Below are 15,403 nucleotides of genomic sequence, written 5' to 3' on the forward strand. Positions count from 1 at the left end.
ACGTTGGTAGAGAAAGATGATGCAATGAACTTAGGAATAGATTATCACTTAATGTATCGGCAATTTCTTTCATTCTGAAATATTTTCAGTTTCGTGTTTTTCTTAATGAAGGTGTGTAATTAGTGTCAACTATAATTTATATTTATTCCTCTCTTTCTACATGTCTTCCCACCTCTACACTTAATCGAAAATCGTATACAGAACCATATCATCAAATTTTCTCGGTTTTCGATAATTACGCTTGGGTCTTCCGCATGAAACTTCATCGGGTTTACATTGATCCTGGAGCAGGCTACCTTCTTCGGGCACTTCCGATGTTCCCTCTGAACGCCGATCACTCACGTTTTCCATCTCCTGATGCTCTTTGTGAAGCAAGTCTGCAGAAAATTAAAAAAAAAAAAATTGAGGATAAAGAACTACCCAAAACCACTCAAAACGTTTCTTCTTTTTTTTTTTACTTACCAAATGCCGTATTGTTTTCCAAACGTGAATCATCGTCGACATTTGTACCATCCATGATATCCTCGATTCTCTTCGCGTCTGCTACATTTCTGGCGAAAAGTATTCCTCGATCGCTGCGTACCACTATCTTTGCTCCATCTCTGGCTACAATTGTAAACCTCTCGCTGCCAAAGTTTGGGTCGGATTTGTATCGCTTCAACTGAGTTAAAAATACTCTGTCTCCCACGATTAAATCTGAAGATTTGGCACCACGTTTTGAGTCTGCGTATTGCTTGCTAATTAACATTGACATAGCATCTTTTTCGCTAATATCCTGCCGATCGAGTGTTTCGGATGCACCCGACCACATACACGGAAACGTGCCTCTGAACTTTCTTCCTACCAAAAGCTCGAAGGGGGTTACGCCCAACCTTGAAAGAGGTCTTACTTTGTTGTGCGCGTGTACGTAGTTATCAAGGGCCTGTCTCCAGTTCACGTTGTCTAGTTTGGCCGCCGCTAACGCCTTTTTAATGCCTTCGTTTTGCCTCTCAACAGCGCCGTTGGTCTGTGGACTCAGGGGAATTGACTTTCGAATTTTAATTCCTTTATCCTCCCATATCTTAACAAATTTGGAGCTTTGGAATGGGGGGCCGTTGTCACTTTGTATAATTAAGGGGTATCCCCAATTCAAGAAAACTTTGTTGAGTGCTGCGTTGGTAGTCTCTGCATCCATACATTTCATTTCAATAACGTGAAGGTAGCGTGAATACGTATCTACTATCACTAGAAACTCTCCAGTTCCAAAACTTTTATCCGTGAAAAAATCTATTTGCAGTATTTCCCACGGGCCGCTTGGAAGACTCCTACTACTCAGAGGTATGGGTCGATTCTTCTTAGACAATCTAAGACACGTTTCGCATTGTTTTAGACGAGCCTCTACGTCTTTGCTCAGCCGTGGCCACCAAAAGTAATCTCGCAAAATTCTTTTTGTGGAACCTACTCCAACATGCCCTTGATGAGCAGCATCAATTGCTTTTTGTCGAAGAGTGTCTGGGAGTACAATCTGTTCATTTCTATATACCAATGATCCAAAGACATGTAGCTCTTTTGATTGACATTCGAAACGTCGCAAATCAGTTTCCCAAAAACCAGTTTCGATGGAGCTTTTAACTCGAATTATTTCCTCGTTATCTTGTGCGTGAGATTCAATATCGTTCAATGAGATTTCCAGCATACCTGAATCCAGCAGAAACAGTAAATGTTTTTCGTTCATATCATCGAAGGATTCCGCTGTCTGAGATTTTTCAACCAGTCTGGAGAGTGCATCGGCCACGTTTGTTTTTCCCGGAACACGTTCAACGTCAAATTGGTATGGCTGGAGTCTCAGAGCCCAAGCTTCTGCTCTCGATACCGCTCTTTTGCCAATACGATGCAATCCTCCGAAAATGTACTCATTAGACTCTGCATCTGTTCTTACTGTGAAGTTTAAACTCATCAAGTACATAGAGAAACGCTCGGTTCCCCAAACCATAGCCAATGCCTCTCGTTGTGTCTGAGGATATCTTTGCTCCGTCTCCGATAATGCTTTGGAAGCACATCCAGTCACTCTGGGCACTGAATGTTCATCGAATTGCACAAGAACTGCACCCAAGCCATATGGAGAAGCGTCCACATATATTTCCGTTTTGTCGTCTTTGTTGAAATATCCCAATTTGGTAATCACGTTCAGTGCATCGTTTTTTAGATATTCAAATTCATCCGCGAGATCCTTATTCCAATAAAAATGGTCTGATTTTGCCAGTTCTCGAAGCCTTTGAGTTTTATCCGCTCGATTGTGAATGAAACGATCCACAAAGTTTATGAGTCCCAAAAAACTTTTCACTTCGCATATCGTTTCTGGATTTCGAAATCCTCTTATGGCTGCAATTTTGTCATCAGAAAGCATCCATCCTTTGGATGAAACCGTGTGTCCTATGAAATTCACGGACTGTTTACCGAAAACGCATTTCTCTTCGTTAATCTTGACATTATGATTTTTCAAGCATGCCATAACCTTTGCGAGGTTTTCATCATGTTCTGCCTTAGTTCTTCCGGACACCATAATATCGTCCAAATAATTAACGGTTCCTTTGCACCCGGCCAATACGATAGTTTGTAAAGCCTCCTGAAAGATGTCCGGTGCATTGCACAGGCCGAATGGAAGACGTCGGTATCGATAAATTTGATCACCAGCAAAAAAATTGGTGAGATGGCGCGAATCTTCATTAAGCTCCACATGGAAAAAAGCACTTGACAGATCAATAGTTGAAAACCACTGTGCTCCATGAAGCTCCAGTAGAATTGACTCGAAAGTCGGCATCTTAAATGGTGTTCGATAAATACACCGGTTAGGTCCCCGGAGGTCGGTCACTAAACGAATATCGTGTTTTCCTTTGGGAACAACTAGTAGCGATGAACAAAACGATCGATCCATATCGGTCGTCACCTTCTCAATTATTCCGGCACACAGCAGGTCGTTCAACTTCTTCTTAGTGAGATCTTTGTACACCGCCGGTATGTGTGTGTAAACATTACGTGAGGGCGGCATGGTCTTATCGTATCTCAATGATACCGGAGTTATGTTAAATTTCGGGAACTCCTTTTGCTGATCAAGCACGTGACAGCACAAATCGTTGTCGAGTTCACACTTCCAAGAGGAGTTCGCGCGAAGAGCATTAACTGCAACATCCAACCCCACTTCGAGAACACTGTATCTAAGGGCCGTATTAAATCCCAAAAGTGATCGTATTTCATCCACGACATAAAATTTTTCAATCGATACTGGTCTGTCTTCAGAGATAACTAGTTCAGCCGAAAAGTTAGCAATCACCTTGATTTCATTATCAGAAGCGTACGCTTTAAGACGCTTGTCCGTAGAATATTCCAACGCCAGAATGTTATCTCTGCCGTCAGTATTAGCTAGAATTCTCTCAAAATCCTTCTTTATGATGGTGTTGACTTGCGCTCCTGAATCAATGAAAAATTTCACGGGTGTTTTCGCCACATGAGTATCAATGTAAGCGATGCTTTCGGTAACGATTCTCTGAATATCGTGGGACGACTGCTTCGGAAGGAAATTATCAAATTGTATGGTTTTTTCGGCGGATTTTGAAGTTTGTTGAGCGATTTCCATTTCAGATGCAATAATCTGTTTTCTCTGTAATCAGTAAAAAAAAAATCAACAGTTCATTTATTTACTTCAAATTTTCCCAAAGAAAAAAAACAGCAAAAATAATCAATCAAGAAGAAACTTCTTCAATTTCTCGTACCTCATCTTTCCTATCTCCTACATCCTCGATAGCTGCGATCTTGGGACTGATCGCCTCCTCTTTGACAACGTTGTGACGCTTACGAGGTCCTGATTGCCACATCTGACCTGGCACTTCCGAACAAACTCGCGCAATATGCCCCTTAATTCCACAGTTGCGGCAAACTTTTGGAATCACCGGACACTGGTTAGCCTGATGGTAAACACTGCCGCAACGCCAACAGTTATTGGTAGGGGCATAGGATCGATTGTGCTGAAATCCTCGATTTGGTAATCCTCGACCCCGTCCTCGGTTTGATCCATGTCGACCTCTGAATCCGAAGCGCCAGTTTTCAGATAGGTTTGGACGATAGTTCTGCGTCTGTCTGGGAAATTCTCGAGGTTGTTGTGAAAGAGCTGCAATCGCTTTCGTTTCCTCGACTCTGTGACTCCGCTGGAATTCTTCCTCATTTGCTCTTTCGAGTTCTCTATCTCTTACGAGATCGATGAGGTCCTTCATCGATCCCTGTTTAACCCAATTTCGGTGAGCAAGAACTCGGACCCTAGCATCCATCGCGCCCTTTGTCATAACTCGTACAACGGCCTCCATTTCTTCTTCCTCGGTGTAATTACACAATTTGGCTGCGGTTCCCACACGCCTTACGAACTGAATGCTGGTTTCTGTAGGTGTTTGAGTCATATTCATTAGTTTGCCTCTCTGGGCAAGGATGTATGTCCGAGAACCAAAATATTCGTCCAGACGCTCCATAGCATTCGAGAAAGGACACGAGATTTCATTGGACATCCCTGGGTCTGACACCGTTGTTTGGTAAATTTCTCGCAACTTCGATCCCGCCTTAACTTTGAAAAGCCCGAACAATACGAGTTCATCAGTAACATTTATCAGCTTAATGGAAGAAACAAATGTGTCCTTCCAGTATTCGTAGGCACGTTTATCGATTTCGTCTTCTCCCTGCGATGGGGTGCATTCGGGTATATTGATCGTGCTCAATGTCCAGCTGCTCATAGTTGACAGCAAATTCGAATCGTTCCTTACAACCAGGGTTGCCACATTTCAATCTGTATTTTTTCTTCCAAATATCTGTATTTCTATATCCTAGAACAAAATATCTGTATTTTAAATCTGTATGCTTCAAAAATGAGCTAGAAGTAAAAATTAAGCAAGAAATTCATGAAAATACCAATCATTTGTAACTACATTGCGGAATTGTAACATCAAAGGTTAAATTATAAAGTTTTCAAAAATAAGAAATTTCATTTTACTCAAAAATCTGTATAAATCTGTATAATTTTGGCCAAATTCTGTATACAGAATCTGTATATCTGTATTGTAACAAAAAATCTGTAATCTGTATATACAGATTCTTGGTCACAAAATATTCGAGAAATTCTGTAAAATACAGATAAATCTGTATATGTGGCAACCCTGCTTACAACCGCAAGCTCATCGTGATTTTCTGACAACTTATCAACAGCCACAACATTGGAATGGTCCTCTTCACTGTCATCGTCATGACCATCGGGCATTGACTCTTCGAGCTGAGCCATACGCGCCCGCAAAGAATCGTTTTCTTCAAGAGCGGCACGCAATCGCTTCTTGATGGCGGTTTTCGTTTCTCTGAAATTAGATTCAAGAGAAAAAAAATAAGCTAGTCTAACCGTATAATCCAATGCTATCACACAGGTCCAGGTGGAAACAAAATGAGTTTCAATGCACTAAATGTATGCGTTCCGTTTTCTACGAAAATCGGACTACAATTGACAAATGAATATAGGTATTTTTTTTTTGCTCGTCGTGCTCGTCTTTTCTACCGAACACTTTTAGTAAAATACTCCGTCCTTTTCCACGGAAGTTTTCAACCACTGTATTGAAAAAGTATTCCGCCCATTTCCATCGGAATATAAAAATATGATCTCTCTCCGTCTATTTCCACCGGAGAGGCTTACGCACACGTTTAACGCTTGAATTGTAGTCGTCTATTTCCACCGAACACCAAGCACCAATCGACATCTATTCCGCCTATTTCAATCGGGATAGCAAAGCAAAATGATTTTTTTTTCGATTACAACCCAAGTAACCACATGCATTATATAATTGCCCCAATTTGATTTTAAATTAGCATCTGTATTACCAAGTTGCTTTTTATTAGCATATGTTTAGCAATGATACTTTAAAACTGCATTACAAAAGTGTCAAATCGTTGCATGTTTTTTAGTTGCATTAACATTGCATGATGGCATTAATGCTTCATCGCCCTAAAATTTGCATGCATTTATTGCACTATAAAACCCATAGCTAATGCTTTCAATGTTTATATTTAGCATAATAAAAAAATGAAAGAAAAAATAAAAATTATGATCATGTTCAAAACAAAAACGCTGAAGAACAGTTTCTCATACTAACATGACATTTGACATTATTTGTACAACCACTTCTAACGAACGAACTTGAAGCCAAAGCCGAACTAATCTGAAAATTAATTGACCCCTGCTTGCAGAAAAGTTCTGTAGAGCGCTTGTTGTGCACCCTCATTCATGTTTACGGCGGATCCAATTTTCGATCGAATCCTATTCCCTATTCGTTCGAATCCATGGCCCATTTGATTTTGCTGGCGTAAACGGGATAGCCAAATGGTTTGGCGATTTTGTATCGTGATTTTTCCGAAACATAGCAGATCGTAACAGGCTTAAACGGAGGCCTAATAATGGAGAAACCTATGGAAATCAATGGACCCGACATCACAATTTCAATTTGTTTGAACTTTCTTCTTTCTCTATTTTTTCTCAGAATAATAATTCTAACAACCCTTGTCTAAAGAACGTAACTAAAATAGTGTGTTTAGAACATCAGATTTCAGCAGCTCTTATGGCATCGAGGAACAGCGCACCAGAAATTCACTACATCGATCAGCATCACATCAGCAACCTGAGTTCGAATCCCGTTCCGAGCCTTACTTGAAGAACAATAAATACTTGCAGATCGAATAACGGCAGTGAGAGCATTTTTTGTTTATTTTGTTTTGGTTAACTTTAAGTGAGCACTTTCTAAAGCACATATACGTCATGCACTAAGTATGCATACTCAAAAGTTTTATTGAAGCTTGTGCTTTTATATTGCATTAGCAATGGCAGCAATCATGCCTGCATGTATTGCATTAAAACAACTATTGTGGGGCCTTTTTCAACTTTATTTGTACTTTATTGAGCTCTATAGGATAATATTACCCTAACTCATAATTTTATAGTGCAATGTAAAGTAGAAATAGTGTATTCATATAGGGCTTCACGGTTACTTGGGAACATTCCGTCCATTTCCATCGGAATTTGATTCGTGGCACTATCACACTTCATTGTTCTCTTCAACTCACCTCACGATGTGGATGACTGCGCCATTGTCGTCGTCTTCCGCTGCTCGGATAGTGTCTGCTGCGGGTAGTCGGTGCTGCGGCTGCTGCTAGCGGAAGGCGATGTGTCGCTCGAGAAATCCGTTTCAAGAATGAGCCTCTGCTCAAAGTTCACCCGTATCTATATTCGCGTGGAATCCGTTTTCGCTTCCTATTGGTTGCTGAGTTCGACAAATGGCAGACCTTTTGCATAACAAGCATGCTATTGGGCAATGAATTTAACGAATGGCAGACAAGCAAACATGTGGGAATTTTCACAACGTTGGTGGAGAAAGATGATGCAATGAACTTAGGAATAGATTATCACTTAATGTATCGGCAATTTCTTTCATTCTGAAATATTTTCAGTTTCGTGTTTTTCTTAATGAAGGTGTGTAATTAGTGTCAACTATAATTTATATTTATTCCTCTCTTTCTACACATGTATATTGAGAAAACTGTAATTTCTGGGTACAGCGGAGTACAAATTTGGATCAAACAATGTTAAAACTCACTTTGATCTTGTTAGCATGTTCGACAAACTTTAACATAATAGAATAGACCATTTCCGTCAGACCTTACCCCCTATTTTTATATTTTTCTTCGAAAGACGATTATTTTTAATGATTATTGACGCTTTCAGATCTAATTTATATGCACTCCTGATTTTATTGTAAATTTTTGAAAATTCTAGAATTTACCACATTTTGAGTAGTGCGGCACAGTTGTTTCAACCCTGTGGGTAAACAAAGTGGAGATTTTCCCACAACTTTCAAAACCCCTGCGCTGAGTGTTTGTAGATATGACGAAATGTCAATGTCAAATCAAGCACACGAGACGACACGACAAAATGGAGAAATCTGAGGTCCGATGGGCAAGCTTCGTTGTAAATGAAGCCCATCCTTTACTATTGTACTTATAACAAAAACTTTTACCGGAAGACGACTGCTAATAGACCGTTTTAAGCTTAGCAAGTGATGGAATTCTCCTTGGAAGCATTTCTGCAACGCTGCGGAACGTTTTCTACAAGAGGGGCATATTGGCCGGTTTGTTTTGAAACGTCAAGAATTGGACCGTTTGCAGATAACGTCTTGTACTCGCTTTAGAAGCTACCTGGCAAGAGAAAGTTGAAGGAAAGCATGATTAACTAAGTAAATAACACTTTGACACCAAAAACTGTATAAGTAATGGATTTGCCACTGCGATAGAGCAGTTTTTCCTTAGGGGGGCCTATACCTGTTTACCCTACCGTTTGATATCTGCTGCTTATGTCGTCAAGCTGTTCCGGAACCATATGACCAATGGATTATACATACTTCCCCATTTTACCACTCTCGTAGGTCTCCCCGAAAAATCTGCAAACGGTCCAATTCTTGACGTTTCAAAACAAACCGGCCAATATGCCCCTCTTGTAGAAAACGTTCCGCAGCGTTGCAGAAATGCTTCCAAGGAGAATTCCATCACTTGCTAAGCTTAAAACGGTCTATTAGCAGTCGTCTTCCGGTAAAAGTTTTTGTTATAAGTACAATAGTAAAGGATGGGCTTCATTTACAACGAAGCTTGCCCATCGGACCTCAGATTTCTCCATTTTGTCGTGTCGTCTCGTGTGCTTGATTTGACATTGACATTTCGTCATATCTACAAACACTCAGCGCAGGGGTTTTGAAAGTTGTGGGAAAATCTCCACTTTGTTTACCCACAGGGTTGAAACAACTGTGCCGCACTACTCAAAATGTGGTAAATTCTAGAATTTTCAAAAATTTACAATAAAATCAGAAGTGCATATAAATTAGATCTGAAAGCGTCAATAATCATTAAAAATAATCGTCTTTCGAAGAAAAATATAAAAATAGGGGGTAAGGTCTGACGGAAATGGTCTATTAGCTTTCAAATAGTGGTAATAGCAAGTGGTTTTGATTTTCCACATGCTAGTTATGAATTTTCAAACCTTGAAATAAGCCCAAAAACACATTTTCAACTTGAAGCATACTGAAATCTTTATCAAATGAGCTGAAAATTTGACCAGACATTGTTCTTAGCATGAAAATTCCGAATACTGCTTGACCGGTAATTTCCAGACATTTTTTTTAAATATGAACAGGTCTACTAGAGAGGTATTCTCAATTAGGACGAAACTACAAATCTACAAAATGTGAAAATTTAGAGGTATCCAGTTTTTTTTACATATTCTGATTCTACGTTAAAAACTGAGCCAGAAATCAAACTTTTAATTTTTTCCGTGACCCGGAACTATTCTTAAAACACGATTGAAATTAGTATGGAAATCACTTTTGATCAATTCTGCTCCTCGGTGAGTTTTACGGGATGAACTGTCATTATGTGAATTGAAATGTTATTGAGTTCACGGTGGTTTGCGAATACCCTTCAATGGGTAAAAATGTGTGTAAAAAGGAGTAAAATTTTACTCATTAATGGGTGAAAAAATAGTTGGAATCGAAAGAACAATCCTGAGCGACCATCATCAGCTGACGGAAGAGCCATTTCTCGAGCCGTTGAAGTTAATGTTAATAGTACAATCTTCCAGGAGGCCATGGCGCGCAAGTAAATACAATATTTTTAACGAATACCATATTCATTTTGAAATATTACAATTATATTATGATTATTCCAAATTTCTTTCATTTTTCCAGATCTTCAACAAAAAAATGGAAAAACCTGTGCAGGACGCTGTTAATGCTGTATGTGTCTTTTAATGTTAATGCTTGGATTTGATTCATATAAAACGGAAATAATAAATGTTTTATTATCATATATTTACTTTACATCACCAAATTTTCTTGTTTGAAACGCCTAGCTAAATATGTTTGCCAAAAAAGGGTATATTTTTACCCATTTTGTAGTACAGTCGACTTTTCTACAATGAGTAAGAAAATACCCATCCATTGACATAAACCGCATTTACCCGTTAAAGAGTAAACCGTGTTTACTCATTAAATGTGGAGAGGCACTTCTAGCGGAAATGGGTGAATTTTTACCCATTAAAGTGTATTCGCAAACCACCGTGTATAGATTGAAATATTTATTTATCATTTATAATATCAAAATCTAAATATTGAAGCGCAATAAAAATGTGTTATACTTACTTTATTACTTAAAAATGTACTCTTTCGATCAAGCTACAAAAACATTTTCATCGCTACACAATTGGGTCCTAAAATGTTTAATGAAATCTTGTTTTCATTTCATAACACGAAAGAGCATGTTACTGCAACTACTTTAGCAATTTTTCCCGCTCAAATAACGGATATATCATATTAGAACTTTAATTTAAAAATTGGATCCATAAATGAATCTTGACACTTAAGCCCCAAGCACAATGTGAGCGGCAGCGCGGTACAGCGGCAAAACGGCAAGCCCATCTTGAGCTACACTCTACTTGTCAAGTCAATGTTGAAAAGGATTTAGTCAACACTGGATTGATAAGTAAAGTATCGATCAAGATGGGCATGCCGTTTTGCCGTTGTACCGCGTTGCCGTTCACATTGTGCTTGAGGCCTTAAGATCATGTTTGACGTTCGCTTAGTCGACAAAAACACCACAGGAGTTTTAGTTTTAACACTGGGGTTGTTCCTATCTGACATTTCGGAAGGGACACGGAAAACAAAATACACCCAAAATTTGAGTTTAAGCCAAGGGGTGTGACAAAATCTAAAAAATGTTTTTTGGACTCAAACCAACGGAAAACATTACAAAATTGAGTAATCATGTGTTATTGGCCTTGGGCCCAGATAGCCGTAGCGGTAAACGCGCAGCTATTCAGCATGACCATGCTGAGGGTCGTGGGTTCGAATCCCGCTGGTCGAGGATCTTTTCGTAAAGGAAATTTTCTCGATTCCCAGGGCATATAGTATAATCGTACCTGCCACACGATATACACATGCAAAAATGGTCAATCGGCAAAGAAAGCTCTCAGTTAATAACTGTGGAAGTGCTCATAAGAACACTAATCTGAGAAGCAGGCTTTGTCCCAGTTGGGACGTAACGCCAGAAAGAAGAAGGAGTGTTATTGGCCTAAACTTAAGCGTTTGGCACTAAAATTAGGACAGGGCTTTAGGACCCTAGAATTTCATTTCGGTCAACTTAAATGACGAATTCAGCCGGTAAAATAGGGAGACTTACGGCTTCGGCACCTTGCGACTATTATTGGCAACCAAATTTCAAACGCCAAATACACAGTATTTTACTATCAAAACACACCAATAAAAACATTCAGATGATTCTTCGTTCTGTCAGCTACCCGCTAACGAGATTTCCGAGACGGAATGAACAATTGGGTCCTAAAATAATGAATGAAATCTTGTTTTTATTTAACGACACGAAAGAGCATGTTACTGCAACTATTTTAGCAATTTTTCCCGCTCAAATAACGGCTACATCATATTTAAACTTTAATCTTAAAATTGGGTCCATAAATGAACTTTGACACTTTTGATCATGTTTGGCATTCGCTTAATCGACAAAAACACCACAGGGCTTTTAGTTTTAACACTGGGGTTGTTCCTATTTGACATTTCGGAAGGGGCACGGAAAGCAAAATACACCCAAAATTTGAGTTTAAGCAGAGGAGTGTGACAAAATCTTAAAAAATGTTTTTTGGACTTAAACAAAAAGAAAAACATTAAAAAATTGAGTAAACATGTGTTTTTGGCCTAAACTTAAGCGTTCGGTACTAAAATTGGCACAGGGCTTTAGGACCCTATTTCCCCAAAGATGTCAGCAATTCAAAATCACAAGAGAAGCGCGACATCGGCTTAGGCTGCCGAGAATACGTAAGTTCCCCTTTTTTTACTGAAATCTTGTTCAATTTTGACAGATGAGCGACATTGACATATGAAAATTGACGAAAATCGGTAGTTTCCACAAATGACTGAGACTCGATAATCCATTTTACCAAAACAATCAGCAAACAAATATTTTTACTGAATTTCGGCAAAGTGCATTTATCAAAACCGAAATCACCATGTGCTCGAAATATGTTAAAACATTTTTGGAAAGAGGAAGAGCCCCTACATGTAAGTATTCACATAATTTATTGTATGATGGCATATATTTGTGCCTATAAATGATTCATGCAGACGAGTCAGCTCAGTTAACGTTATTTTTGTTACACTTTTAGCAATATTCCCGGGAACTTCTACTCCTCGCAATCGAAGTACAGCAAAAATGGTAGTGCTTATTTAAATGGAAAGCACGAAATTAAGTGGTTGTTGCAAAACATAATAATATATTAAATATATATAATTTTAATTTGAATAAATTTATTTTGATCATTGAAATTTATTTGTAGTTTGCTTCTTTTTATTCTTCTTCCAAACGAAAAATAACCATTTACCGCATTTCGGTAGTGGTGTACCGAGATTTTCAGTAATTGATTGCCGAGCTTTTCGTCAAATTTTGACAGCTGATTTGATTTCACATTTTCCTGTTCAATCGGCACTTTGAATTTTTAATAACATGAATGAGCATGTAACGGTAGGGAGATCCAAAATTAAAAAAATGTTTGAAAATCCAATCTTCTATATGTTTCATAGCATCCTTACCATAAAAATGGTGTTCTGTGAAATTTTCAGTTTTTTCGGTGGTGGTTTAAAGCAGAGAATATGATTATACTAGAGAAACGCAGAGAGGATTTTCACTTTGTTTATAAACAATATTTGCAATGACTATCAATAATTGAGGTCATTCAAACCATCTTTTAGTGTGCGTGTCATTCTGTGAGTCGCCATAAGAAACCAAGCTTATCAATGACGTCACTTTCGTATCGCTTTTCACTAACACACATCCATCGTCTCTTTTGCGTAACATCTCTCTGAGTCTCATTGAATTTGCTCGATTGGAACCACGTTTGGTGGTTCAATTGGAACCTTTGGTTTCAGAATCCGCGTTTCTCTATGGACCAATGCACGAGTTCACTAATTTGACGTTTGAGCGGTGCTGAATTCATCGGTTTCCATGGTCACATAAATAACACGGCACCGCTAAAACGTCAAATGGTGAACTCGTGCATCGATCCATATAAACAAATTCTCTGGTTTAACGGTGGCCCAAGGACAATATAGGTTTATATGGAAATTACTATGGAGACATGTTGTCGTTTCGTAAAATGGACTGTATATTTTCAAAACGTATCAAATTGAATTTGTTTTTTTTTTTTTCAATTAGCCCATTGCGTTTGGGCCAAGGGGTGGATCACTGATGCATCTGATAAATCAGAATAATTTCATGCATTGAAATGCATTTAAATGCACACTCAGCAAATTTTTAATTCATGGCTTGCTCCAGCTAACTGTTGTCCTTTTTGAAGTGTCAAACTTTATCTTCTATAAACTCAAGAGGAGCTGCCTCCTCACCCAAAACAGTTCCAAGAGGGACTAAAAAGTGGTTTTCAGCAAGTACCTTGTATCAGTTTTGGATACCGTCATTTGGATACCTAATTCTTTTTAAAAATCTTCAAATCCCCTCTTAGACAATAAGGCTGATGACAAGGTGGACCCTGGCTACGGGGGAGCGCGAAACACATTAGCAGATTGTTGGCGTGCTCAACGAGGAAGCAAACCTGTCCATGATAGTAATTAGTTTTCTTTTCGAAGCTTATAATTCCTACACGGCAGATTGAACGGGTAGCTGTATGTCTGTGTAGGATCAAAAAAGGCTGTGTTACGATATTTTTTTATAACGATTGTGGATTATGGAAGGATGATTGCAAGGCCATGAAATAAATTGAATTGACGAAGACTCGAACCTTTTTATTATAATATTTTTCACTTTACTAAACCACACCTCAATAACAACAGTTGTTCGGGATCTCCGGAAGACCCTGGATGTGGTCAATTTTTAAAGATTTTTATTTAGATTCGGATTGGAAGCATATACCTTTGGTTGATCGGATAGGATGTTCCAATCAATCCCGATTTTAAAGGGCACTGCTTTTATGAGAGCGAAGGACAATTTATTCCTGATAAGCTATTATTTTATCCCCTATATTGTTCGCCGTGATCTTCCTTGAACAAATGTACTATATCCTCAAAAATCAGATGCCCAATGGCTCAAAGATTCCTGAGCGTCATCAGTCGGGCTCCTATTTCCAATTTTATATATTTACAGTTTTAAACAGCTGCTTGATAACCTGAAACAAATAAAGTTTGCGATTAATTGCATAGTATCAGAGAAAGCTTGTTTTTGTTAGAAACAGTTTCCAGACTTCCACAACAAACAATGGCGCGTTGCTATATGGCAACAGCGGCCCGGATAAAAAATACAATACAAAAACAATATAACGTATTGAAACAGTACCATTCAATATATTGGAAATACAATACAGTATATTGGAAAATGACAATACAATTACAGTACAATATATTGTTTTGAACAGTTCACTGTATGGTGTATGAGATTTTTGCAATATAATGTATGGGTGGTTAAGTATCGTAACAATACAAATATAGATATTTTCTCATACAAACATTTTGAAAATACAATACGATATATTGTTCATGTATTGTCTTGATACGCAATTCGAGTATTGTTGTACAATACAAAAACAATTCAACAAACTGTATCATGGTTGCATTCGTCGTTACAGCTAATGTCACGTGTCCTCTAAAAAACTACTTATTTTTACTTTTTAAATATTTTCCCTCCAACATTTCTTGCTTTTTGAACTTGTTTTGTTTATTTCTTTCAGCAAAGCTACATAGAAAAAAGCAACAGTTGTTTTACGCGAAAATAGGAATTTGACCAAAATTGTAAGGTATAAAACCAATTAAAAACAATACAATGTTCTGTTACAATATATTATATTGTTTTTGAATTGTATATCAAAACATGAATAATATTGCTTCGACATTCAATTACAATACGCTGTATTGTATCCAATACGTTATATTGTACATTAATGGTTTATTCCATTCACTGAATGATATGTTTTTATCCGGGGGGCCAGGGCTAAGTTGATGTGAACGTCCAAAAAATGCATTTGATGCAAACAGATGTACATTCAATGTGCATTGAACAAGTGATCCACCCCTTGGTTTGGGCAGTAGAAGCATTAACCTAAGAATGCTAATGTCGCTGCTGTTCATGTTACCAACATCTAGTTTGCCACGAACTGACAGCGTGAGTACCGGTCATCAAAGTGTCAAATTAATTATAAAAATCAAAACAACGACATGGTATTGAACAAACTATGAAAAAACATAATTTTTTTTTTCTCAAATGAAGACTTCTGAGCTTTCGGGAAAATGCGATTAGT

Source organism: Aedes aegypti, chromosome 2 (assembly GCF_002204515.2).
Source record: "Aedes aegypti strain LVP_AGWG chromosome 2, AaegL5.0 Primary Assembly, whole genome shotgun sequence".
Lineage (NCBI taxonomy): Eukaryota > Metazoa > Arthropoda > Insecta > Diptera > Culicidae > Aedes > Aedes aegypti.